Source organism: Sus scrofa, chromosome 1, assembly GCF_000003025.6.
Source record: "Sus scrofa isolate TJ Tabasco breed Duroc chromosome 1, Sscrofa11.1, whole genome shotgun sequence".
Classification (NCBI taxonomy): domain Eukaryota; kingdom Metazoa; phylum Chordata; class Mammalia; order Artiodactyla; family Suidae; genus Sus; species Sus scrofa.
In genome coordinates, this window is record NC_010443.5 from 4,601,517 (window position 1) to 4,629,439 (window position 27,923).

Genomic DNA, 27,923 nt, shown 5'->3' on the forward strand with positions numbered 1-27,923 from the left:
CAGCCCTTTTTTTTTTTTTCTTTGTCTTTTTCGTCTTCTTAGGGCTGCACTTGAGGCATATGGAGGTTCCCAGGCAAGGGGTCCAATAGGAGCTGTAGCCACCAGCCTACGCCACAGCCACAGCAAAACCAGATCCTTAACCCACTGAGCGAGGCCAGGGATGGAACCTGCATCCTCATGGATGCTAATCGGGTTTGTTAACCACTGAGCCACAACGGGAACTCCATGGGCAGCCCTTTAATGTCTATACTTCCTGCACGATGAAGAGCAGTCCCAGTCAGCTGTTACTTCAGCAGGACTGGGCCCTGGGCACCTGGTGGTCCTGGACCTGAGTTCCGCTTCCAGGTTCAGACCCAGGCGAGGAAGAGCCCCTGGCTGGCAGGGGTGGGAGGTTTGCGGGATCCTTTGCGAAGCTGGTTATGTACTCCCTGCTGCCCTTAGACCTGCCTGGGTGCTGTCAGAGCCGGACTGGAGGGAGTGGCACTGAAGAGAGAGAAGTCACCGGGGGGGGGGGATGGAGGGGAGTGTGTGACCCTGGGAACAGTGAGTCACGCCATCTCTACCAACCAGAAGCTTCCTCTGAAGGAAGGAGTTCCTGTTGTGGCTCAGCAGGTTAAGAACTGGACTAGTGTCTAGGAGAATTTGGGTCCAATCCCTGGCCTCAAGAAGTGTGTTAAGGATCCAGCATCTCCATGAGCTGTGGGGTAGGTCGCAGAAGTGGCTCAGATCCGGCATTGCTGTGGTGGTGGTGTAGGCCAGCAGCTGCAGCTGATTCAACCCCTAGACTGGGAACCGCCATATGCCACAGGTGCGGCCCTAAAAAGAAAATTTCAAAGGAGAGGACCCCTGAGCCGACTGGCCTCCCCCAGGTGTCCTGAGGATCTAGGAGGTGGAGTGTGTGCCGTCACTCCACAGCAATGCGTCCCTCCCTTCCGTCAGCCAGCCACCCTGGCCTCTCTCCTTGGTGTCCCCAGCGCAGGGTCACCTCTTGGGCAGCTGTAGAGAACATTTTCTCCCCGTGGCTACCCATCAATTACCCATCTGCTGAAAGGAGAGACATCTCTGGAGACGTCTTGCTGGAGCAGAGAGCAGGGCCCACAGGGTGAGCAGACCACGCTCCCAGGAGAGGGAGAGAGGAGGCAGGCCAGGGTCCTTTCTTCCTGGTGGGCTCACTGTGGCGCCAAAGGGCAGTCACACCCATGCCACCTCCTGGCATCTCCCTCCCTCCAAAGCTCAGGCAGAGGGTGTGGGGGTAACAACAGGTCCTGCACCCAGGAGCGTGGCTGGTACCCCTGCCCACTCCCCGCCCTTTGGAACCCCTCAGTCAGTGGACCCCCGAAGTCTCAAAGTCATGCGTGTCAAACATCATGAAGCTTCTAAAAAGAGGCTTGAGGGTATTTATCCAACCCGTCAATTAAACTGATTTTGAGACAAATTGGGTCTCATGACCCTCCCTTTAAGATCTGATGATGAAGATAAAATACTGAAACTGTATATGACATCGGTGAACTTGTATGGCAGGTAAGATGAATCTCTAAATAGTAGGTAGTAAACCTTCTATTTAAATAGCATGGGCTTTTGGGTTTTTTTTGTATTTTATAATCATTTTTCTTTCCACTCTTCTTATAGGGACAACCCAGCATTACCGTGGTATGATGTGGGTATGATGGAAATCCTAAGGGAAGGGGATGAGAAATCAGCTTCACACCTCCAGGCCAAGGAACAGTTTGCTGGCACAGTATGAACGCCACTGTGCCCAGCAAACCCACCCACTGGTGGTCCAAGACCCCCCGCTCCACCAGGCCCTTTTAGATGGGGAGAGCAGGTGTAAAATCCCAGAGAATTCTTCCAGTCTTGCAAGTTCACCATCGCCCTTTACACGAGGAAAGTGAAGGTCGGCTTTCTGAAGAGCCCTCGAACCACAAGACCAGGCCCCAGATGCAAATAAAACAGATGTCAGCTCTGGGAAACCAGAGCGATGCGTCATCACCCTACCTCCCCATCCGACCTCCTCCCCTTGCACCTTGCTTTCTCGGCCTCTCGCCATTTGTTCTGGGGGTAAAGTTCCAGGACCTGTGCCTTGGCTTGAGGACTCAGATGCCAGGGGACATTCTGCCTGGGAGGGTTGGGAGTGGGCACAGCCCGTCTCTGTTTCTGTGATCCTGTGGCACTGGGGTAGGTTTCCTGTCTATGAATGATCTAGAAGACAGGTTTTCTTAATTTCTGCACCTTGTGTCAATCCGCGTTCACTCACGCAGCTTCCGAGAACAAATATCCGTGACTATCCATGACCCTGAGATGTCTGCATCCCTTAGGTGGCCGTCGGCAGTGGTGCTGCTGGGGGAGTGCTTTGGACCAGGCTTCATAGCCTCGTTCACAGACAAGTCCAGAGTTTCTGGAATAACTATTTCCATTTCTATCTGAGGCCCTCTTGTTTGGAAAAGTCACAGCCTCCTGGAAATGAAAGAGGAAAAGCTAAGGGGAAGCATGGAGCTGGGGAAATTCTTACAAATAAAAATCGTAGAGCAGAAGCGTTTTGCTTCCTTTCGGAATAGAATCACTCCGTCACGAGGGCACATTGCCGCCGGTGGTTCGGAATCAGCCACCGTGCCAGTCATTTGCCAATCTAAGCCAAACCAGCTCTACCTCAGCTGTCCTTGGTCACACACTACCTCCTTGTCTGCCACCAACCTTGAGATTTGATTTCCTTCTCCTCTTCTGTGCCTTTGTGTCAGGAAAACTGGGAGTGGGGCCGGTGTGTCGCTCTGGCTGTCCTGTCCTATTTACGGAGAAATCATGCTGTGAGCCCTTCCCAGGAGGCTGAGCCTCGCCCGGCCTTCCTGAGATGCTGTCTCTGCCTCTCGGCAAAAACAGGTGTGCCAACCTCAGCTCACCTTTGAAAATCCACTCTGCTTGGGGGTCATACCTGTCACAAATGGGGTCCACTCCAAGGGCACCGTCAGAAATACCCTCTCTTTCTTTTCTCACTCCTCGCCTCCAGCCCTCTGCTAACACCTTCTAAACATGGCCACCAACCTTCCAAACAGCTGCTTTTAATGCTCTCTCTACGTCATAAATGCTTCAGCTTAAATTATCACATGGCCTCCCCATGGGCTCAGGATATATACATCTGACTCTCTGGCCATGGCGTTTACGAATGTCTCCTGATGTACCTGAATTCTAGAGTTATGGGAGAGAGGAGCTAGAAAAGTAAAGGATATAGCTAAACCAATTTATAGGCAGAGGGGGAAAAAAATGCAACCCAGGCAGAAGAAAACAGCCTTCTCTTCCCATGAATGTCAAGCAAATAGGAACCTCCAGCAAGCAGTTTGGAATTTGCATCCATACCGTGCGCTTATATCCCAATTATTCATCACCATGGGAACCAGGGATTTTTGACTGACATGTTTAATATAATAAAGACACAAAAGGAAGGCAAAAATTGCCAAGATACAGCTCTCCTCTGGGTGTGGGTTCTTTTCTACGTGGAGATTTAATGAGTGTCAGCTTTCCAGGGTGGTTTGTATGTAGTTTATCCCCCATCCCATCACCAGACCTTAGCTTAGTGGTCCTTAAACCAACAGGCTTCAGAATTATCTGAAAGCCTCAGCGGGCCTGGGGCAGGGCCCAAGAACCTGCATTTCTAACAGGGGCTGCGGATGCAGCTGACTGGGGACCGCACTGCTGCTTGGGGGCAAAGAGAAGGGCCGCTAGGAGATCCTTCACTTTAACCATCACGCCAAACCACTGCTGCAGACTTTCCTGAGGAGTCCCCACTTGTGTGTTCGCATCCTTGTTCAAAACCCTAGAATTCAAGTGAACAAAACAGCATCGCAGCCGAGGAGAATGTTCTGACAACATTCTAAACGATCTCAAATAGACCTACCACACATTTAATTTAGGTTTAACAGGAGAGTTTCACATGTTAATTAAACACCAGCTGATCACGAAAGGCATTCCCACTGAGGATTAACTATGTAACAGGCACAGACTCATGACATAACTGCTAAATCTAGTACTTAACGAGTAATAACAGGCTGTCTCATTAGAGAGAAATCAAATGGCGATGGAAGAAGCCGTTTTTATGGCTGAGTATTTTGCACCGTTAGACGCGTTGACACATAGCAACAGACAGACTTGATTGGAGAGACATTTTTCAAACTCTTGTCTGATTCCTGCCCCATTCAAGTTGCTTGTGAGTGGCTCTCTCCCTTACTCTTCCTGCTTGTTCACACATATCCTAAAGCGAGATGCATCCAAACCCAACCTTGATGTCTAGCCTCCGAGCACCAAAGAGGAAAAGCTCCAACAATACTGAGTCAATTCTGTTGAGTCTGCTGCGTTTCATGGGCTACATGAACTCCAGATTGTGACAGCCATTGTCCAATGAGGGGAACCAGGGCTCAGATGGTTTAGGGAGTTGACCAAGACCTCATATGAGTCAAAGGAGGAGCTAAGATAAAACCTGATATCCTAACCCCAAAGTGGTTAGGCTGAATCACTAAAGCTCTATGGAACGTGGAAAAACTTAAGAGTCTGTAAAATCTTGAACATATTTTGCTAAAGACTTCTATGTGGTAGGTAACAGAACAGTCTTGTATGGTACATAATAGAATGTAAATACAAAAGAATTGGGGCTCAGTGGGGTGGAGAGATTTGCATGAGTTCACAGAGCAAGTACCCAGAAACCGAGATTCGAACTCTACCGCAAAGGCCCCTCTCAACTCCATCATTTCTTTCAGGTGATGGATGAGGTGCTCCACGCAGCAAGTGAAGAGGCGTTTACTAGATGCCCCCACTATGTGCTAAATGCTGATAAAATATATCTGCAGATAACCATTATGACGGTGACCTTGACTGGTGAGCTATTTTGAGAGCATGAAGAAGGCCTCGTAATCTCTTTGACACTTTCCCCACGGAGAGAAGGGAGCTGTTTCCCCTCCTATAGGCTTTAGGCTAGTCTCTGACTGCTTTGACCAAGAGGTTAGGGAGAAAATGACACCAGGCCCGTTCAGGACATAGCCTTCAAGGGACTGCCAGCCATCACCTCGGCCTCCTGGAATCCTGAGCTGCCATGTTAAAGGCTGAAAATTCTGCTTTAGAGGGTTTACAGGGAGGCCCTGAGATGCCTGGGGAAGGAGAGGGACTCGGTGAAGTCCAGCCTTCCCCCTGTTCCTTCTAGGGTGCCAGATTCCTGGGAGAAGCTGTCTTGGACTCCCAGGGCAGCCTAGCTACCAGCTAAATAATAGCAAGTCCTCTCGGAATTCCTGCTGTGGCTCAGTGGAAAAAAGCCCCACTACTATCCATGAAGATGCGGGTTGAGGATCCAGCGTAGCTGTGAGCTGTGGTGTAAGTTGCTGATGCAGCTTGGATCCTGAGTTGCTGTGGCTGTGGCGTAGGCTGGAAGGTAGCTCTGATTCAACCCCTAGCCTGGGAATTTCCATATGTCGCAACTGCAGCCCTAAAAATAAATTCATTCATTCATCTCAATCAATGCAACACAGAATGGAAGAACCCTCCAGCTGAGTTCTGCTCAAATTCCTCACTCCCCAAATATGACATGTAATAAAACTGTTCATGTTCTAAGTTGCTGCGTTTGGGGTTAGCTTGTCAGGCAGCCACTGGGTATTAGGAAGCAAACAAAAGAAACTTGTTACCTAGAAGGAGTGTGCTGCTGAGACAAGAAAGTTAGAGCATGCGGCCTGGCTTTGGGACCTGCTGGTGGAGAGAGAGCTCTGGAAGGCTTCAGAGGGTCTCTAGGTGGACAGGAAGGACAGTGAGAAACAGTTACAGGAGGGGAGGAGAAGATGGCACGTGTCACGCAGGGGCAAACTGTTTAACAAAACCGTCCCTTGCAGTAACGGGAAAAGGGAAAGCTCTGTCTATAAATTCCTGAATTGGGCTGAGGCACTTTCTCTGCAGCATGTAGAACCCTTCCTCATCTGCCGAAGGATGAAATTCAGGAAGACAAAGATTAACCAGAGAGGGAACGGCTCATTTTTATTCAGCAGAGTATAGAAGAAATATAAAGGAGCCAGGGCTTGCTAGGTTTGAAAATAAAACTTTCTTATCCTTAGCCTCTTTCTCCCAGCCAAAGATTCTTAAAGGAGAAAAAAAAAAAAAAATGGCTTCCAGGCAAAGACCAAATCCAGGGTGTTAGTGCAAGATTCTTTGTTAAGACCTCAGAAGATGGACAATGATGTCTCATCGATGGTTTGAGACAGATGCACGTCCCGCTAGGGGTGTCCAAGGCAGGCCTCCAAGAACTTCTCTGTTAAAAAAGATGGCTTCTAAGAATCTTAAGAGTGTGTTTCCAGAGCGAAAGATAAAGAGGGTCCTTCATCAGTCCGGACTTCTGTGGCTGTGGAGAAGGAGAGGCGCCCAGGAGAGCCCAGCCTGCCAGCTGGCCTTGCAGGTCTCATGTGCAGGGGTCAAGCCATCTCACACCATCCAGACCCGCCTACATGCCTCCTATGACCAGCAAGGGAGTCCAGGCAACCCTGCAGAAGCAGAAGGTTTGCTGAGCCATAGTCCCAAATTCCTGATCCACAGAATTGTGAAATACCATAAAATCATTAATATTTTAAGCCACTAATTCTAAAAGTCACTCATTATGCATCAAACGACGATTCTTACGGCATGAATTTTCACAGTAAATGAGATAAGCCCTCCAAAACATCAAACGGTAATTTGTATTATCACCTTCTGTGTGCTCGGAACTGGAGCAGGTCCCACCAAGATATGACCGCTGCTAACCAGCTAATAACCAGATTCAAGAGTTTGTTATACTTTCTGTAGCAACAGATACCACTGGCTTCATCTTCCTTATGAAACTCCTCTCTCACTTCAGCTACATGCAAGACTCACAATTCCCTCAATTCCACTTTTGTAAATAACTTTCTTTTGTCCCTTTCTATTTCTACTTCCACCACTCTAGTTTGAGCCATTATTCTTTCTTTTCTTTTTTTTTTCTTTTTACCTCCACACCTGTGGCGTATGGACGTTCCCAGGCTAGATATCAAATTGGAGCTGTGGCTGCTGGCCTACATCACAGCCCCAGCAACACCAGATCTGACCTATGCCACAGTTTGCAGCAATGCTAAATCCTTACCCCACTAAGTGAGGCCAGGGATCAACCCACATCCTCACAGACACTCTGCCAGTTCTCAACCTGCTGAGCCACAATGGGAACTCCACCTTGAGCCATTCTATCTCTTACCTGGACTGCGGTTACTGCTTTCTCTAATTGTGATAATTTAGTATCTCTAAATCCAGAACATTCCAAACCTCACGCCAGATTAATCTTCCAAAGTGCAACTCTGATCATATCCAGTCTTACGTCCCACTAAATGTAAACTGTTCATCAGTCAAAATATACTACTCACTATCTTTCAAACAGATGGACCTTGAATCTTTCCATACTTCATTCCTTCTTGCAGAAAACATCTTTTTCTCACCCAACATCCATCCCAGCCTTAGAAAATCAGTGCCAATCTGATCCAATCCTTAAACTGCCATCACACTGCTATTTTCCTCTCGGAGGAAATTTCGGTCTCTCAGCCTCCATGATGCTTTGCTCACATCTGCCCACTGACTAATTCATAGATTTGTCCTCTACCAGATTACATGCTTCCCAAGGTTGGGACTATTCCCATCAATAGGATACAAAAAAATGGTAGCTGAACAGAATGAGGAAAGTGGACCTTACGCACCCACAAAAAAAGGTATATCCAACAAAAAGACAAGAGTAATGCAATGAGCAAGTAGAGAACAAAATAGACAGTTTACAGTGAACTCTAGATTGTACATACAGATCCTGAAGGCTTCAGGGCTTTGGCAAAGTGGGGGAGCAAACATTGAGTGTTGGAGTCATCAAGCAAAACTTGATTGATGAGGCCAAATGTGCACCTGCACCTTAAGGTGGGAGAAGGAGTAGAGAGGAAGGAGACCGTTTTAGGCAAAGAATCAAATGAGCAGGAAGAGAGGTGAGATAAAGGATACGCCCACGGAAGAGTGAAGAGGTGGGCTTCTGGTAATTACCCAGGGAACTCAATTATTTCAGTTAATTCTCTAAGGCCAAGATATCCTCCTAAACTAAGAAATCCCTATTCTTATCCAAAGAGTCTTGTTTTTGTTTTTTTTTTGCCTTTTCTAGGGCCGCTCCCATGGCACGTGGAGGTTCCCAGACTGGGGTCTAATCGGAGCTGTAGCTGCCAGCCTACACCACAGCTCACAGCAATGCCGGCTCCTTAACCCACTGAGCAAGGCCAGGGATGGAACCTACAACCTCATGGTTCCTAGTAGGATTGGTTAACCACTGAGCCACGACGGGAACTCCCAAATCAGAGTCTTAAGGTCACTTTATCTTTGTCTATAAAACCAAAAAATATTTCCCAAACCAAAAACTGGGACATGGAAGAGTAAAATACTTAAATCCAACACTGTTGAAGAAAACCAAGGGAATATTATTACCCCAGATACTGAAGTTTTAGGCAAGTATTTCTCCAACGGGTAAGAATCACATATGGGAGATTGAGCACTCCCATAGGAATATCCACTGCAAAGAACATGAGCTGGAGGCCACCAGCACCCCAATCTCTTCTCAGTTTGAAGAGTCAGTGTCATTCATTCCATGAGCAGAAGGGTACCTGGAAAGGAAGGGTAAGTGTTTGACCTAGACCACCATGCTCGTCCGTATTAAAGTCTGCTTTCCCAGGTACCCGCATCATGCTCCTGGCCACTCCTGTGGTGGGGTAGCATTTGAGCAGCTCTTCAGGCATTAGCAGTGAACATCCCCTGTCATAACTGCCACAGTGATCACAGTAGCAGGTGCTCAGGTGCCTCAAGACCCAGCAACCTGGATCCCTGAGCCCCCAGGCAGAAGACACCTGCCCTGGAGAGTCATCTAGACCGGTAGACCATCCCCTGTGCGCAAGAAATCAACGTGTTTGTTAGCCACCGAGATTTGGAGACTTTGCTGCCTGTCCTGACTAATTCGTAAGTACTTATGTATGCGTCCTATACAGAGTGTATACTCATTTCAGAGATGGTGGATCTGTGACTCTGAGAGTTTTGAATTGCCCAAGACCCCATTATCTAGAATAGAAAAAAAATTTTAGGATGCAAAACTAGCTGTCTGACTCTGAATTCCAAGAGGTTTTCACTTGCCTTGTCCTTTCTCCCAGAAAAATTAAATCCTCCACAGCCATGGGTAATACCAAGAAGAGGCTGGTACACATATACAGTGGCGTATTAGTCAGCCTCCACAGCCCATCACCAAGCTGCCTCTGTTCATCCTATAGATTAAGGGAGGCATAAATAGGACCTTTTCCCTATGAGGGCAGTCCAGGGGGTCGAGGCAGAAATCTGAGCCACAAGAAGTCAAAAGGTTCATTGTAGTTTTGACACCTGATTGCATGTGACACAGGTCCAGCCATAGTAGCTCTGCTTCAAGGACATGGGGCAAGTGCCGTGAGCCATGCAATGGGGTTTCCCCTTACAGCATTGTGAGAACACTGAGAAGGAACCTTGTCCTTTTTGCTAAGAAATCCAGATGCTCCATTGGGTTTAACATCAGGGTGTGTAAGAACCTCTGTCCAACGGTCCTCCAGCATAATGCCTGGGACCGCAAACTAAGGCGCGTTCTCAACCCCACAGGGGCCTGACCAGGCTCCAGGAGCGCCGTCTGCAGCCTCGAGGAGGGAGAAAGCATGGAAGACAGCTGCAACCACGCAGGACCAGAAATGAGTCATCTTCCAAACCAACTCTGCCTTTCATGTTGGTCTCTAGCTCAAAAGAATAAGCAAACAACACCCAAAAAGTCTCAATACCCCAGAAGATGATTTGCTTTTATTTCTTCTCCAAACAGAGTGATCCCTTCCCACTGGCATGTTCCGTCTAAGCTCCTTAAGTTGCGAGGGACAAAGATGTTCCCCAAGAGGAACCACTAAGGAGGCATTTACCTGAGTGATGAGAGGCCCCTTGCTGAGGCCTAGAACTACCATCATAATCCGGTAGCCGCGGTCCGGCTGGAGGACGGGGAGGGTCATGACGCACAGCGGACCCAGGACACGCACCCCCGCCTCCCCCCACATCGGCAGTCCCAGAAACACCTGCGCCTCGTCTTCTCTTTCTCCTGGCAGTACTTTCTTCCTTTCTAGTTCAAGCTCTTAAGAAAGAAGGAATTTGAGCCAACCGGCACATCATTCACGAGGTGGCACCTGTGTGGCCAGCCCGTGGGTGAGGACCAGCTATCCTGAGTGTTGGGTGTGTGTTGGGGGGGTTACCAGGGGGATGTGAGTGCTGGGGAGGGGGTTAACTAGGTAGAAGGAGCCATAAGAATTGACCTAAAAAGCCTCATCACGGATGTTGGGGAAACTTTTTTCAACAGCAATATGCATTGCATAATTTTAGATCAACTTACTAACATGTTTCTTCCCCAATTCCAATGTCCATCTATCAGTTTATCTCCTAAATATGTAAGGCCTGCTTTGTCCTGGAAAACAAGTCCCCTAGAAGCTTATTTTTACATATTTGGAAAATCCTCTAGTTATAGAGATGTAAGGCCGTTTCCCTAAGGACCTTTTATTTCCTGATAATACCTCACACTGCAAAACTGGAAGCATTGGAGAATGGTCCATGCTGTCTGAGGACCTGGACCCTCCTGGAGGAAGGGGGGCAAGGAGGCCCTTGCAGTTCTGTGCTTTGTTAAGCTCTGTGACAGTCTGATACTCCAGGTCAAAGTCTCCACTGAAAGCAGTTGATACCTAAGAGAGATGGGAGACCCCGTAAGGGAAGAAGACAACCGGCCTGCTGCCCTAATGCAAAGCAAGAATCTAAGATTTCAGGGCTTGGGGCTAAATCTGAAAGCCCCTGGAGGTGGTTTGGGAGCAGTGGCTGCAAGTGAGGGTGGACTGAAATGCCATGACATCCAAGAGCAAGGTGCCCAGGGAGCCCACACTGGACCAAGGGGGCAGCTTTACCAGCTACAGGAATGCAGGCACCAAAGCCACCACCCCCACCGCTTATGAACGGAGTCCGACCCCCAGGTCACTGGGAATTTTCAGGGAGGGGAAGAGAGACCTAGAAAGGGAGATGGTGGGCAAGTAGGACCTTCAGCAACTCTCCAAAAAGTGAAAGAAATATGACCGTAGTTTTACTCCAAGTTACTAAAGCATGTTGTTCTGGCTATAAATACCTACATGTATGTCATACGACTTTTAAAACCAAAATTCCATGCACACTTTTCAGAGAAGGGCTAAGCAAAGCACGGTATTTCGCAGAATGCTGATGGAAGCATTGGCTCTTTCTGCCCAGGATGTTGAATGCACAGGGACCACAGAAGCCCCACCCAGCTCCCTCCTCTGACCCCAAACCCTGAGGTTCACTTGGTTCAACTAACCAATGCAACATTGTCATTATCTGTCTGTAAGTCTGTTTCCCCCACTAAACTGTGAGCCCTTCCTGGCACACTTAATAAGTAAAATAAAAAAATTATCTGATTGACATTTTACAGAATTGAATACAGCTTTCCATTCTAGAGGACAGATGACACTGCGCCAGGTTCGACTATTATTTTACTTCCCATGGACTCCTTCAAGCCTTCGGAGCAAATTTGATGTTTTTTCAGCAGAAGCCCCTAAATATGAAACTAGCAGCTGTTCACAAGAGCAGAGTTGATCGTCCCTCGGTCACCAACCACGTGACTCTCATGGAGATGGGACTCTGGTTCTCAGGATAGATGATGTTTATTAAATGCCCGCTACATGTCAGGCTGCAAAGGACAACCAAACACCTGCAGGACACAAGGAGGAAATGCGGGTGCTGAGAGGCTGAGGGCCCCCAGCAACACGGAGCAGCGAGGGACACAGCCCGGTTCCCCCACACTCCTTCAGAGTCACTCTCCTTCCCCTGCTCCCCTTCAGGCGAGCAGGTGGACAACCTTGAGAAGCCACCTCTGGACACAGGTAAGCTCTTCCTGTTTGAAATTCCACTGTCTGGAAGGACCCAGATTAACCCTGTGTGTGAATTCAGAACATGCCAACCGTTTGCTCCATCCTGAGCTTGGGGCGTGTTCTGGCGTGTGGCCCTTCCCCAGGGCCTTTCATCTAGAGCCTTCTCCATGCCTCGTGCATTGCTGGGAACTTTCTTTCCTAACAACCCTGTCTGAGGCAGTCATGTCCACCCTAGAACAATGGGATAAAAAAAGGTGCATGAGCTCTTTCCTCTTCACTCCTGCTGCCAAGCACGCATTTCCCAGGCCCAGCCCAGTGTTCCCAGCCAGCAACCAAAGCAGACTTTTTAAAGGCTGGGTGTGAGCCCCCCCCCCACCACAGGAAGAAAACCGGGTGGTCTTTGATTCATTCACCAGGGCTGGTCCGCCCTCCTCCCCCGAAGGCACTTGTACTTTGAACAGTCCCTGAAGCTCCTGAGGTCTCTGTTTCCCACCCCCAACCTGGGGAAACGCTCTATTGAAGGGGAGAAGCATGTGGGGTTGCTTGACTTTCTTCAGCTCCCCACCCTGTGCCTCAAAATTCAAAAAGAAACATAAGTAGGAGTTCCTGTTGTAGCTCAGTGGGTTAAGAACCCAATGTGGTGTCCATTAGAATGCATGTTTGATCCCTGGCTTCACTCAATGGGTTAAGGATCCAGGATTGCCACAAGCTGCAGCATAGGTTGCAGATGTGGCTTGGATCCTGCATTGCTGTGGCTGTGGCGTAGGCCAGAAGCCACTGCTCCTATTCAACCCCTAGCCCAGGAAATTCCATATGGTACTGGTGGGGCCGTTGAAAGAAAGAGAAAGAGAGAGAAAGAAAAGCAATCTTCTCCTCTCAAAGTGTTGCCCTTAAGAACCCAAGCTTGACCAATCTCTGAAGTGCTGGTGGCCCTCAAAACAAATGAAATGTTTTCATATAAAAATGGTTTGAATAGAAAAATTGAAGAGTGAGCCCCAAAGTATGGAGTGAACACATTTATCAGCTTCTTTCTTGGAGGTCTCCTCTGCTCTTAGAACATTATGAGAAATCATTTCTTTCTCTGATGATCAAACAAGTCAGAGGTTGTCCTTAAGAAAGATCAAAATGAATTAGGCTTTAAAATGACCACAATGGGACTTCCCTTGTGGCTCACAGCATAACTACACAGCATTGCTTCTAGAGTGGCTGTGGCTCGACCCCAGCTCGGGAACTTCCATATGCCACAGGTGCAGCCACTTGTTTAAAATGATATAAAATAAAATAAAGAATTTAACTCAAAATCCCATCTTCAGCTGTTCAATGTACACACATGCACATACAATCCCACACGGACATGCATCTGTGCAGGGTAAACAGAAGGATAGATGGTATTTGATTTCTTGTACTTGGTGAGAAAACCACTGAATTCAAGTTAAAATTGAATTTCACCAACACCATCTTCTCCCTCAAACTCCAAGTAGTTTATTTGGAACTGGTCCGGTGGGGGCCCTTCCTTCCCATGAACTCGAACTCAAGGAGGACCCACACAAGGCATCCCCACATGGAATATACAGGATGCAGTAAACGTCACACGTGATGCCATGTCCAGACCTGTCCTCCTCTGAGTCCTGACAGAGCAGCCGCGTGTGTAGACACGGAGCCAGCACACCCTTCCGGCCCCTGAGTCGGGATGCGGCCCCCAGCGGCTCTGTGCTGGGACACGATGGGAGCAGAGCTGCTGCCGGCACTGTGGGCCCCGCCAGCCTGATGGAGCCCCTGCTTTCTGAACAACCCCACGCCGCCGCCTGCTCTTTCCCAGGACAGAATCACCACGGGAATACGCTCTGAATTGTATCCCAGTCATTTCCCAGAGGCAGCTTTTGCATGTTTGAGAAAAGAGAAAAAAAGGCAGAAGAGAGAGAGTAATTAGAATATTCCCCTGATGAAATGTCCGTTAATTTGGGGCCTGGATATTCTGAAGAAAGTCTTCTCTGATCCAGTTATTCCTACAAACACACAATAATCCTTGCTGACTGTGTGTGCACTGTATGCATGAATTACCAATGAGTGGTTGTGCTCAGCCAACACACACACTCACACTCACATACTCACACTCATTCTTTCCAAAATGTGTGGCTATGCAGCATATTTTAATTTAGGAGGGAACTATGTAAACACTGCAGTGAAAGGGGAAACACTTTTAAAGTTGATTCTTAGCATGAATAGCATTAGTTAGCATAACCCTAATGTTTGGAGCTGTGTTGTCTCGTAGGTTTAAAAGCACTTGTCAACACCCCCGTGGGGAAAGCAAATGTCCTGACCACCAAAGCGGAAAAGCAATCCCGTTCAACGTGGCCCAAGACCACGTCAACGCTTTGTGCCCACAAATGAATACGCCTAGGCTGGCATCGCCCTCAACGATCACAGACGCAAGACTGGCCACTACCCTTGAACTGCTCCCAGTCTGCTGCAGAGAGGGGGTGGAATTCCCTATAATGCCAAGATGAATGTTCTAGGTGCTGGAAATCATGGGCCGTGTGCCAGGGCTGCTGGAGCCCAGAAAAGGAAGTGCTGGTTCTGTCGGTGTCACATCAGAGCCAAACCTTGGAGAGAGGTAGCCGTGAGGGATGCTGGAGAGCCTCTAAGGGAGCAGAGAGTCTAGGCACCACAGCCCAGGACAGCTGTAGGTAAACTAGAGCACCAAGTAGGCATCCTGCTAGGTCTCGGTCAGGGTCCAGCCAGGGGAGCAGAACCAGTGTGAGACACATACACAATGGCAAGGAGATCACAGCAGGATGAGCTCCATGGGAAAGACGGGCAAATTTCTACTTTCTCTGGGCAGCCCCGGCCCTGTTTTCAAACGAACTGACCTGGACCTACAGATTCTCCCAGGGCATTTATTTTACTTAAAGTCAACCAAGTAAGGACTTAATAACTCCTTTCCAATCCAGCCGCACCTAGACAGTGTTCGACTGGATAACTGGGACTGCAGCCTCACCAGCTCAACACCTCACCATATGGGCTCATTCCTGCTAATGTCATCAAGAGGCGGAGGCACAGACTGCCTGGGGCTGAACCTGGGCTCCGGCCCTCACTGCTGGAGCTGTGTCTACAGACACGTTATTCAAAGGCTCAGTGCCTCAGTTTCCCCACTTTAAAATGATGCTGACGGATGCTTTATAGATGTATTACAAGGATTAAATTAGCTGTCACAGAAACTGCTTAGACCAATAAGCACTCAGTAAGTGCTACCTATTGTTATAATGATTGTTACTATTGTTTAAGATGTATATGTGTGATGGTGCATGTGGTTAATAGCCACAAGCTACTTTAGCAAGTTGGCCGCAGAGGCAGGCTTAGAAGTGAGGCTCTGAGAATCCAATTCTTTGGTAGCTATTTATTTAGCATCTGTTGTACTTGGCAGTGTGTGAATTTAAAAAAGTATAAATAGAAAGTCCATCCTTGTTGAAATGACATTCTAGCTGAAAATCTGCAACAGAAAAACAGTAGCCAACGAAGTATCTACATGTCAAAAGAAGGGAAGAGAAAATGGTACTTGGATAGCTCAAGTGGGGAGAGATCACTTTCCTTGGGTCGGTCTTGGGAGATGCCTGGGAAGGGTGAAATTTGTTCTGGGGCTTGAAGAACAGGCTTGGAGAGATGGAGAAGAGAACGAACGTGGGGGGGTGGGGGTAGCAGAGAGCTGCACTGTGAAAATCACAAAGGCCAGGAAGAGGACAATGGCACTTGGTCAACAAGAAAGTCCCCAAAGTTCAAGCCTTCGACTCTAGGAACTAGATAGTATTGCTGCCATCAGGAAAAAACTAATTTACTGCCTTCGATCTTTGTCTTTGCATAGAAACCCCACAGCACGGTTTCATGAGCTTAATGCCACATCCAGAGATTAAAATACCTTTGTTCAGAGGTTCCTGTCAGCAGAAACGAATCCCACTAGGAACCATGAGGTTGTGGGTTCAATCCCTGGCCTCACTCAGTGGGTTAAGAATCTGGCATTGCCATGAGTTGTGGTATGGGTCCCAGATGCAGCTTGGATCTGGGGTTGCTGTGGCTGTGGCGTAGGCCAGCAGCTGTAGCTCCAATTCGGCCCTTAGCCTGGGACCCTCCATATGCCACAGGTATGGCCCTAAAAAGCAAAAAATTAAAATAAAATAAAATAAAATACCTTGGTTCAGGATTATTCCTTGCATGGAGTTACATTTCTCCTGGTGTTTCTCCGGTGCTAGGCTTTCAATGAAGCAAGAGTTACTGCAGCTGATGCCTTATATTAAAAAAAAAAAATTCCCAGTCTGGCACAGCTGAAGGGTTTTATTTCACAAAATCTATAACCAGAAAACATTGGTTTTGCCTTTTGTACTAGAGATGTGATGGAATTAAAGGATTCAAGATTACAAAGCCTTCATGAATAATTTAAAATCTTCAGTTCCCGTTGTATTCACTCACCGTCTCTGTGCCAATATTGGGTGCTGACATTTGAAGAAGGTTTAATGGTGCCGAGTGCTCTTTCACTCAGCATCATCTTCGGCCATACACACGTGCACATGCGCCTCTTAGCTGTTCTGTGCCACTTTAGGTCTGAAATCTCAGAATTCATTTTCAATATGATGGGGTCCTTACTATTTATTGTAACAAACCCTTTTTATTTATTTATTTTTTGTCTTTTGTCTTTTTAGGGCTGTACCCATGGCATACGGAGGTTCCCAGGCTAGGGGTCAAATCGGAGCTGTAGCTGCCGGCATATGCCAGAGCACAGCAACACCAGAGCTGAGCTGTGTCTGTGACCTACACCGTAGCTCACGGCCACACCGGATCCTTAACCCACTGAGGGAGGCCAGGGATCAAACCTGCAACCTCATGGTTCCTAGTCGGATTTGTTTCCACTGCGCCAGGACAAAACTCCACAAACACTTTTTTTTTTTTTTTTCCTCACTATTTCTTGGGCCGCTCCCGTGGCATATGGAGGTTCCCAGGCTAGGGGTCCAATCGGAGCTATAGCCACCGGCCTACGCCAGAGCCACAGCAACGCGGGATCCGAGCCGCGTCTGCAACCTACACCACAGCTCACGGCAACACCGGATCGTTAACCCACTGAGCAAGGGCAGGGACCGAACCCGCAACCTCATGGTTCCTAGTCGGATTCATTAACCACTGTGCCACGATGGGAACTCCCACACATATTAAGTGGCATTTACTTAGCACATCCCAAACCATAACTCATGTTTGTCCTCAAAACACATCTATTAGGTAGGAACCACAATGAGGCTCCTTTTGGAAATGAGGTAATAAAAGCACTGGAGGTGGAGTCACTTCTCCAAGCCATGCCCCTGGGAGAGGTGGAACTCGTACTCAATGCAGGCTCTCTAGGCTGCAGAGTCTGTACTCTTAACCCTTGCAGCGCCTGTCATATTGGTCATTAGAAGAGTAATAGAGGCTTCCAAGGGGGTGCTATGGCAGTTCCACTACATGCCCAAGGAAGGTCAAGACCCTGGGTGGATCTCTGCCCAGTTGGGCAAGCCTGTTCTCAGCTTGAATCCCAACTAGCAGTGATTCTCCCCATCAACCTGTGAGTAAAAAAAAAATGTTCTCCATTTACCCCAGCATGGCAACAGCAAGACACAAAACACAACAAGGAGACGCTGCCAAGCGTTGGATTGGATCTATAGCCCCCTGCAGAGAAAAAGGGAGTCCCAGGGCTGAAAGGAAGTAGTGGGGCAATTCACAGCCTGTATCAGGAACAACCGTAAGAATACCACCAAGAGATGTTTAGTGCTCTGCATAAATGTTGACTATTGACCAATGCATACTCTGATTTTTCCCTAAAAGGATATGAAGGTCCTTGGGCAAAAAAAGTGACCCTCCAAGGGCAGATCTGCATGGCACACAGAGTAGAGGGTCACCTTAATCAAGACCACACAACAAAAAGAATAGGAAGGCATGTACCCTTGCCCAGCCTGGCTATGACTTTCCCCGGTTCCTTTGTGTATAGGATTTGGGAGTTTACACCAGACTTGTGCTACATATGACCTGTTGCCCAGGAGGCCTTGTTATCATTACAGTTGGTATAGGAAGAAAAGCTGGCACAGTGAATTCACATAAAACAGAAACCAGTATTTCATAGAGATTTAAAAAAAATAGACTAGATTGGAGTTTGACATGAAAACCACAAAAACAAATTTGTTTTATTTATATTTAACATCATTTCTGCTTCTCATTAAAACAAACAAGACATCAAGTGTTGACGGGGAGAGATGTCACAACATAATAACCTCTTCGCACATTCAGAAGTGGCGATTTTGCAAGAGTCAGGGAACTTCACTGTTTCCAAGTGTCTCTCATGATCTTTTAAGACATGTACCTGTCACTGTCCTTGGCAGTTCTTCACTTATTAGCTGAAATACTTCTACTAGAGGCTCGCTCTTTAAGGGCCATCACAAGACTGGAATAGCTCCCCAACCTCACTTTCATCGACTTCAAACAATAATGTCTCTATGGAAAGAGACCCCAGTTTCATTTTGCAAATGTTTTGAATGCAGGACAGTATCTGATGCAATAAAGACCATGACAAAATAAGGAAGGCAGTTTCCACGAGGACTGGTCATTCTTCTGTTGGCGAGTGACTGTTTTTGTTACGATGACTTTTCGTTTCTCCAAGCAGCCTTGCAGCTGAGGAAACCCAGTCGATCAGGTGGAGGACAGGGCCCTCCTGCTGTGATGCTCTTTCATAGAATCCTTTTTATTTTCACCAGGAGACTACAATTAAAGGCTCTTGGGAATTTATAGTCTAAGTATATGGATCAAGTGAACCAGTAGCTCTCTAGCACCTGCCATCGTATTTTTATATACTGATATCCAACACTATATACTCAAAAGCATCCAAATACAAAACTATTACAGCTGATGTATATGTGTCTATATATGTGTAATATTCATTTTAAATATGTTTATAGCTAGCTTGGTAGGAACTTAAAATTATCACATGCCAAAAATAATGATAAATCTTATGAATAGACATTGGTAAGCAAAGGCTAGGACTGGAAGATACTTCGCTAATCTCTGGGGCCGTGTAGGAAAAATAATGGCACTTCTAGGATCTACATAAGGCATTAAATCAGAGCAATCCTACCACATAATGTATACCAGGACCCTCCGAAAAGAATACCCCCAAGAAGGAGACAGTATGAAAAGACTGCTTCAACACTGGTGCTGAATAGAGGGGGGAGAATTCCACCGTGAGGATTCTGAACCATACTGGGGCCAGAATCACACTACCTGTGTAGTTCCCTGAAGCCCTGGAGTTTGTGTCCACAGGAACAGGGCAAGAACCTTAACTCTAGACCTCAAAGAATTCCTAAACATAAATTTCCAAGGAATGTATTTCACAATGCAAAATCAGGCAATTCATTCAAGAATGTAAGCCACAAGCCACCATGAAAAAAAATCAACAGAAGCAATAAATATCAAAAGTAAGCCCACAAAAAAGCTAATCCTCAAAGAAACAGAATTTAGAATTACCAAATACAGTATATAAAATACATGTCTACTATGTTTGAAAAAATTGGAGACGATATCAAACTCATGATGCAAAACTACCAAAATATTAAAATTTGAAAAAACAATAAATAAATTTTCTAAAATTGGGGAAAAAAAACACAGCAAAGTTAGAAATGCAAAGGATAGATTTTAAGAGGAGATTAGACATATTTGAAGAGCGAGTTAATGAACTGGAATATATATTTGAACAATTATCACAGAATGAAACACAGAAATATAAAGAGAGAAAACAAATATTAATGAGGAGTTGAGAGATACTGTCATAGAACCTACCATACATCCAACCGAATCTTCTGAAAGAGATAATACAGTGGGGAAGAACTGTGTGAAGAGATGAGCATTGAGAATTTTTTCCAAATTAACAATAAACATAAATCTTCAGATTCAAGAATCCCAACAAATTTTGAGTAGGAAAATATATCTAAAATATTAAGAACAATGGTATATTAATTAGGAGGGGCAATTAAAATTAAGTCATTCTAAGGTTCTTGTAGTCTTTAGAAAGCAAGTAAATACATTAACTGACTTTCGATTTCATCAACTTTATATTTTAACTTTTTTAGGGAAACCCCTAGAAGGTAGTATGTCACTTCTGACAAGCAGAGGAAAAAATACATAATAAAGAGGAAAATCCCTGTCAATCCAAAAGTAGCAAGGAAGAAGAAAAATACTGAAATGCATACACACACACAAAGAAACTATTCAGTACTCAGGCAAACCCAGGAATATGCATCAAGGTTCAAGGGAACTCACTCAAGGTGTTTTAAGCTAAAGATTTTAGTGCAAGGAATTAGGGCCTAAATATTGCTGGAGGGTCTGAAAGAACTTTTCCAGCTTGAACTTGTGGGTATGACTCCAATAACAATTTAGAACTACCCCAAGAGGAGACACTTCTTCTGAAGTTACCACTGGAGCAGCAAAGTCAAGAATACTCTTCCACAGCTGCCATAAAAGGATCAGGAAGCCGATGTCACAGCCACAACCACAGCGGCCTCCTGTAACCCAGGACACGGACTTTGGACCACCGCTACACACAAACACAAAAACAGACAAAAGGAGGCATGAAAATTGCCTCTGCTTCTCTAACACCTTCCAAATTTCACATCAGGGCATCTAATTAGAAGAGAGTCTGTCTCTCTAAAAGAATGGGGGTGGGTTGAAAGGGCCAATCTACACGCAAATTCCTCACCTAACACATCTGTCAGCACTTACTTCCATTGAGTTGTAACTGCCTCTCACACACAAACACTGAAAACGCTTAAAATTAGATGAGCGATCTCCCCAAAGTCGCAAGAATCAAGAGAGAACAATTTGTTTAAATTCCATTTTGCCGTCGAATAAGACGAGGTGCCCATTGGCACAAAAATGATCCTCATTACATCAGCTGGATCAATACTGAAACTGCAGATAATACATGTGGAGAATTATAAATGTTCTACGGGCAAGTGACAGTTGTTTAGAAAGGTGATAGATTTTTGTTAAACTCTTGAAAGGCGGTTGGATGTGCCAGCTGAAGTTTGAAGAGGTCAGTGAAGTTGCCTGGGAGTTTGTATAAGCTAAGAAAAGGAAAGCAAATCTCTTCCCGAAATCTTCCTTTGGTTCAAGAGCCTACCAAGAGGATATTAACCTGAAAGGACACATGGGTTGCAGGTCATAATTAGCATATCACACACTAGATATACAGCACTGAAACATAACATACATACATATGTTGTTGCATATATATATGTTGCATGTATGCAGGCATCCTTTGTATTGGTTTTTTGTTGCTATATAGCCAATTACAACAAATTTAGTGGTTTAAATTAATTCACATTAATATCTCATAGTTCCTGTGGATCAGGAATCCAGGCACAGCTTACCTTGATTCTCAGCTCAGGATCTTAGAAAGTTGGAATCACACTGTGGGCCAGGCCTTGGTTTCTTTGCCAAGTTCACATGGTTGTTGGCAGAACCCACTTCACTGAAGCCACAGAACTCATGGCAGCTTGCTTCTTCAAGGCCGGCAGGAGAGATTGTCTCTGACCTCTTCAGTCTCTGACCTCTTCAATTTCTTTACACGTCTCACCTGATTAGGTGAGGCCCACACATATATCTCCCTTTTGCTTAATTTAAAGTAGACTGATTAGGAACCTTAACTACATCTGAAAAATCCCTTCACTTTTGCCATATTTTACTTATTGAAAGCAAGTAAAATTCCCTCAAGAGGAGGATATTGTACAAGGGTGTAGGTCACTGGGTTCATCTTTGTATTCTGCCCACGACAGCTTTCAGTTGGCAAAAGAGCCCGGAAGCCTCTGCATGTCTTCCACGCTGTGTCTATGGCTAATGTTGCATTGCAGTGTGGGAATAAGGTGTCAGTCTCTCAGAGAATATTTCTTACTGTTGCTCTGTCTCCTGACCTTTTTAGTATTTATTCACCAAACATTTCCTCCTGCCCATAGCATATTAACTACTGTGCTAAGGGCTGGTAGGCAAAAATGAATAAGCAATGGTCCTTGTCCATGAGGACATCACAGCTCTGACCCCCTTATCCTATCAGCTGCACAAGAGCACAGTCAAGTGGGTCTTTTGTCAGTCAACCCACTAGTCAAATGGTTTGCTGTATTGCTTGACGTTTTTCTGCTAAAACCTTTCTCTAGCATGATGACAGAGATGGTTGTTAAGCCTAATTTTATTATGAGCATGAATGTGGGCGCCTGAGGCCAGTGCCCCAAACCAGGTGCTTCAGGAAACCATTCTTACCTGCTCTGTGTTCAGTGAAAAGAATAATGATCTATTTCAAACCAAGTGCTCAAAGGTTCACAGCCTTTCTCTTCTAAACATCATCAAGAATAAGAGGAAACCGGCTTCAAAGGCAAATTGTGAGCATGTCAGGAAAAACCGCGAGTTTTCTCACCGGTGTTCAAGCCAAGTTATAACACAAAGCTGATAAGTCTGCATTCTGGATTAGTCGCCCACACCTGGGAGCCCACTGCGCACAAAGGATTTCTGCAGTTAGCCATCTGGGATTCAGGAGCCTGGGCCAACGGCCATGTGCCCGGTAATTCTCTATCAATTCACCTGAGTTTGAATCTCAAGTTGCCACACATATTGTCTTGTGCAAGAGTACAAGTGAACCTTGCAGTCAAAAGCAGACCAATGGTCCTGGAGCCTGGCTCTCCCGTGAGACAGCAGCATGGGGGGTGCGGAGGAGAAGGCTTCTTCAGGGTGTTGTCCAAAAACAATGAATCACTTTGGTGCTGCCCAACTTTGCATCCAGCATGAGTAAATAAAATAAATTGCTTGGTAACAACCATTGCTTCAAAAGAAAGTGGCTGTTTGTATTTTCTCTAAATGTTCCATTACCCTAGAGAGGGGGCAAAGGATCAGAGCTGTCAGCTGCCAGAAGACGAATGGTTCAAAGCTGCCACCACCTCTTATGCCCAGTCTTACAATTATAATAAATGATATGTAAATAACAGAGCATAATATAAGCTATTCAGAAAGTTGTATATATAATATAAAAATACATAGTAAATACATGATTATATCTTTATGTAATGTATGATGTGTAGTAGTAGCGCGATAGCAGTTTTAATAATAAATAAGCTGAGGGAAGAAGAAAGCTAAAAGAGAAAGGTCTCTAGCGTATTTAAGTTCCATAAATACCCTGCTCTGTGGATCAGAATGTTTCTTCACTTGCCCAGAGTGCCATGCAGTTATGGACTCTGATCTGATGTCCCCTAAGAATATAATCTGATCTATGACATTAACAGAGCAATGGTAGCAGTCATGAGAAAAACATAAAAAAGAAAGAAGGAAGGAGGGGAGGGAAAGAAAGAGAGAGAAAAGGAAGGAGGGAAGGAATGAAAGAGAAAGAAAGAAAGAAAGAAAGAAAGAAAGAAAGAACGAAAGAAGAAAGGAAGGAAGGAAGGAAGGAAGAAAGAAAAAGGAAGGAAGGAAGGAAGAGCTCCCATTGTCAGGCAGCGGAAACGGATCCGACTAGAGCCATGAGGCTGCGGCTTCGATCCCTGGCCTCTCTCAGTGGGTTAAGTATCTGGCACTGCCATGAGCTTTGGTGTAGGTCGCAGACACAGCTCGGATCCCGAGTTGCTGCGGCTGTGATGTAGGCCAGCAGCTACAGCTCCGGTGAGACCCCTAGCCTGGGAACCTCCATATGCCACAGTGCGGCCCTAAAAAGACAAAAGCCAGAAGAAAAAAAAAAGAAAGAAAAGAAAAGAAGGAGGGCGGCGGGAGGAAAGAAGAGAACTCTTACCTAACTGCTTGGAACCACGCCGCCAGGCCACTGCGCCAAACTCCTTCAAGGACGTCGCCTACGATTCCTTTTCTCATTTCCTGCAATTGAAGCCCACTTCCGCTTTGGATGACAGTAACCTAACGCACCACTCTCCGGGGAGCACAGAGTGTTCTGTGAGTTCAGCATCACGTTCCCTACCCATCCAACAGTACGATCGGCACTTTATCACCACCGCTGTGGCCTGTAACACTCGTCACACTCTTGTTGGAGAGGAAACGGAGAACTCGGAGATCAGGTTCCTCTGCAGAATCCCGCCTTGCTCTCCTCTAACTCCTCACCCCCACTTCCTCTCCAGCAAGCCCTTCCTTCTCCCTCCCTTAGTAGCAGTCAATCACACACACACCGCTCTTCCCAGCTTGGAGTAGAACTTAGCGACTGCCGCAGGGCCCTTGCTGTGCACACCTGTAAGGCCCAGTACCTAGAAGCTTAGCTGGAGAGCATGAGTGAAAATCACTGCATTCAAGTGATAGCATGAGATTTTGCAAGGCTACAGATATGATATTAATTATTTACCAAAACGAGGACTTGCACCTGCATTGAAATGTAACTGTATCAAAGAAAATTTATAACAGAGATGACTTTAACTCCTTCATGACAAATTGTTGTTTCTTACAACAATTATGTGAAGAGATGCTCCCTCAAGCGATAAATGCTTATGTTTAACTCAGCTCCCATTTTCCATCCTAACCAGGCTCCTCCGTAATAAAACCAAAACCCCTCTGACATGTTTGCAGAGCACTTTATCCAAAGAGTCCCAAAGGCTTTTACAGATTTCATTCCATCAGAGGAAAGGGAGTAAATTATTCACTTTATAGAGAGCTGTGAATAATGTTCCCTGGCTTCTTCAGTCAGCTACCTCTAACGGGCAGAAACTAAATCAGGCTTCTCCAGCCATTTACAGGCCATCCTCCGTCCGTCCGTAAGCTTGGTGAGACCCAGGGTGGCTACATCTAGTCTCTCTCCATCTGTCTTTCACCTTTTCACTCTGGTTTTCACTCAGCAAGTCAAAATGTGGAAAAAAGATAATGAGAACATTTCAAAAACGTAAAAATCAGTGCACTAAATGGTCCCCCGTTACTCTGAAATGGTAATGTCATTTCCAAGAACAAACTTCCATCTTTTTTTTAAAATAAATTTGATTAGAGTTGACTTAGAAAGTTGTGTTAGTTTCAGGTGTACAGCAAAGCAAATCAGTTACTCTTAGAGATAATATCTATTCCTTTACAGATTTTTTTCCATGTAGGTTATAACACAGTATTGAGTAGATTACCTTGTGCTACACAGTAAGTCCTTGTTACCTGTCTATTTTATATATGGTCGTGTATATATGTCAATCCCAACCTCCTAACTTATTTTTTTTTATTAAAGTATAGTTGATTTTGGAGTTTCCGTCATGGCTCAGTGGGTAACGAATCCGACTAGGAACCATGAGGTTGCAGGTTCAATCCCTGGCTTCACTCAGTGGGTTAAGGATCCGGCGTTGCTGTGAGCTGTGGTGTAGGTCACAGATGCAACTTGGATCTGGCATTGCTGTGGCTGTGGCATAGCCCGGCAGCTACAGCTCCAATTAGACCCCAAGCCTGGGAACCTCTATATGCCACGGGTGCGGCCCTGAAAAGACAAAAGACAAAAGACAAAAAGAAAAGTATTATTGATTTACAGTGTTGTGCCAATTTCTGCTGTACAGCATAGTAACCCAGTCATACATACACATTCTTTTTCTCATACTATCTTCCATCATGTTCTATCCCAAGAGATTGGATACAGTTGCCTGTGCTGTACAGTAGGTCCTCATTGCTTATCCATTCTAAATGTCATAGTTTGCATCTACCAACCTCAAACTACCCATCCTTCCCCCCCCCACTCAGCCATACAAAAGAACAAAATATGCATTTGCATCTCATGCCAAGTGAAGTAAGTCAGAAAGAGGACAAATACCATATGATATCACTTCTATGTGGAAATTAAAATATGGCACAAATGAACCTATCCATTCCATCTTAAAACCAGATACTATCTAAATATAAATTGTAGCAGCTACCAGAAAATTATCAATAAAACACTAAAGAAGACAGAAAAACAACTACAAGTAATTCCTGTCCAGGAACCAGTGAGACAGTCCATAATCCATTCTTAGAGGACAACATGCTTTTTCTCAGTGAAGGAACCAAAATCATCCCATTTTTGCTCGAGGAAAATAAAGGGGAAGGAAATACATCATTTGACTGTGTTAGGTTCTGCAAAATTCAACAATTTAAATTTGGAATCACTCAATCAACCGACATTAATCAAGCACTGTGTAGCCCTGATAAGGGCATAAAGAAGCACAGACCCTACCTCGAAGGTGACCCACTGAGCATAGCTTTATGTTTTCCATCACTGACCTGGACTTAGCTGGTCATACCTTTTTTTTTTTTTTTTCTTGTCTTTTTGCCATTTCTTGGGCCGCTCCCATAGCATATGGAGGTTCCCAGGCGAGGGGTCAAATTGGAGCTGTAGCCACCGGCCTACACCAGAGCCACAGCAACGAGGGATCCGAGCCACATCTGCAACCTACACCACAGCTCATGGCAACGCCAGATCCTTAACCCACTGGGTGAGGCCAGGGATCAAACCCACAACCACATGGTTCCTAGTTGGATTCGTTAACCACTGCGCCACGACGGGAACCCCAACCTTGAAAGAAGTAACCATAGAATTCTTAATTTATCACTGGGAACATACACACCCCCAAATATTTTTGTTAATGTTAACATTATGAACACCATGGTAATAAATATGTGCAGAACTGCAAACAAACTGCTTTATAGATTAAGAATCAATGCACTAAATGTTTCAGCTTCACTCTAGTATCTAATCAATCCAGGAGCAGCTTATTGCTGTGTAGATGCCAAATCAATAAAAAATACACCTTAAAAATACCTATAAAATAGAATGCTACAGAGCAGATACAATGGGACAGCAAGAAGCAATTACACTAAACAATTATATAGCATAATACCATCAGCAAGCCGTTATCTTAACTGCCCGTGAAAAATTATGGGATGTTTGAAGTTAACTTGATTTCCTATTATGTCTTTCTCAAAATCCAATATTAAGGAGAATATTTGCAGTCCTGTATTCACATATCCTGGTACCGTCAGTCACTTCAGTGCTAAACAGGACTAAGGCAGTGATTCAAAAATTGTATCCAAGCACGAGCTCCTTTGGGTTCCAAAGAGGACGCTGCTGGGGGCTGCAGAAAGACCATGTCCCCATTTCCAAAGAAGCAGTCTGTGCTCCTAGGCCCACCCGCTCGCATCCTTTCATGGGACTCTATTACTCTTCCTTGTCCCTGCCTTAGCACACGTGGGAGGAAAGCAGTGTTTCCCCACAGGTGTACATGCTGTCGACTTTGTGCTTTCTTTGTCACCAGAACTTGTGTAGCTGGAGATTCCCAATGGAACCTGCCCCACCCCCACCCCCTCAGCATCTGGTCAGAATATATATCCCTTCCGTGGCAGCAGGCATATCCCCAGGCCCAAAACCCAGCTCATGCGGCCAGAAGACAGGAACAGAAAAAGAAGAGAGGAAGGGAAGAGATGAAACAAAGGAAAGAAACATAGAGAAACATATGAGAAACATAGAGAAACATGAGAAACATATGAGAAACATGAGAAACATAGAGAAACATAGAGAAAATAAAGAAGGAGAAGAAACGAAAAAATAAAATGAAAGGAAATAAGACCCGAGAGTTTGAACATCATTTTAATCCGTATCAGGAGCTCTGAACACCCATTTTAAGGTCACTACTTGATATCGATGAGACTCTAAATGGTGTGGGCTCAAGTTCCGAAGGCTTTATCTTTAAAAGGGCCACAGCCAAGTCTAAAAGTGATTGAATCATTTGTAAGACTAGCTATCCGATGGCATGAAGAAAGGGTGAAAAAAATGGTTCAGTGTAGCCTGAAGAAAATAACTCATAGAGGAAAAGGATCCGTGCCCCAAATACTTAAACAGGTGTCACATAAAGAGGGATGAGACTCATTCTCCAAGGACCCACAGCCAGAACAGTGGGAGCTCCTGGAAGAGATTGTTCCCAGTGTAAAGAAGGATTTCCT

At 45.7% G+C, this 27,923-nt stretch overlaps 2 long non-coding RNA genes across 2 annotated transcripts; both read right to left on the bottom strand.

The window, feature by feature from the left end:
• LOC110256930 lies at window positions 808–3,626 on the bottom strand. Its single transcript, XR_002339016.1, has 3 exons — window positions 2,895–3,626; window positions 2,692–2,779; window positions 808–2,454 (listed from the first exon to the last, which is right to left on the bottom strand). It is a non-coding gene; the product is annotated as an uncharacterized LOC110256930 (long non-coding RNA).
• LOC110259867 lies at window positions 6,002–24,097 on the bottom strand. The gene is made up of 3 exons (XR_002342272.1): window positions 23,782–24,097; window positions 21,386–22,872; window positions 6,002–6,500 (listed from the first exon to the last, which is right to left on the bottom strand). It is a non-coding gene; the product is annotated as an uncharacterized LOC110259867 (long non-coding RNA).